This window comes from Sinocyclocheilus anshuiensis, unplaced genomic scaffold (assembly GCF_001515605.1).
Source record: "Sinocyclocheilus anshuiensis isolate Anshui unplaced genomic scaffold, SAMN03320099.WGS_v1.1 scaffold816, whole genome shotgun sequence".
NCBI classification, from domain to species: Eukaryota; Metazoa; Chordata; class Actinopteri; order Cypriniformes; family Cyprinidae; genus Sinocyclocheilus; species Sinocyclocheilus anshuiensis.
In genome coordinates this window covers 143,226-144,030 of record NW_015554154.1, presented here as the reverse complement: position 1 = coordinate 144,030, position 805 = coordinate 143,226, and positions in this window count along the sequence as shown.

The window sequence follows — 805 nt, the reverse complement described above, 5'->3', positions numbered from 1 at the left end:
TAACTATTATTTATATATATATATATATATATATATATATATATATATATCATATATCATATTTAGATAATTTAACAATGCATTTTATTAAATACTTTTTAATATATATAATATTATATTATTTATATGCTTTTTATACAATTTGTAAGCATTATAATAGGACTTATTTAATAACAATTATTTTGTTTATAAATATATTATAAATTAAATAAGTAATAGAAATGCTTTATAGTTGTTAAATAGTTTATATTATTATGTATAATGTAATGTAAATAAGGCATACATGTTATATAATGTTATAAATGTTATATAATAATATTTATTATATATATTATTATATTATATTATTTGCCTTTTCATTTACAGATTTGGAAATACTAGATAAAGGCAATAAATAGAAATTCCTAAATATGTTACAAATTGCCATCAATATTTTTTCCCTACTTGTGCTGATTCATTAATAATCATTTTCCCAGAAATGATTCTATATGGTCTCAGGAACCTTACAGTAAAGTATCAGGTTCAGGGTTTGAAATGCATAGACTGAAGCCAGTGCTGCCTCCAACTGGTCAAGATTTATAGACCCAAAACACATTCTCAAACAAAACAAGAAGCTGGTCTCCTGTTCTTCAGTGAGTTCCCCATAATCCCTTAAAAAAGGCACTGTTGGGAAGAGAAAGAGAAAATAAAAAGCCCTTTTTGAATTAGTTTGGACTGGTCAGCCTGGCATGAATCAGCACAGAGGCTTTAAATACTTTGTGACTCAAACATGTCAAAGTTCTTTTTTTTTTTTTTTTTTTAAATT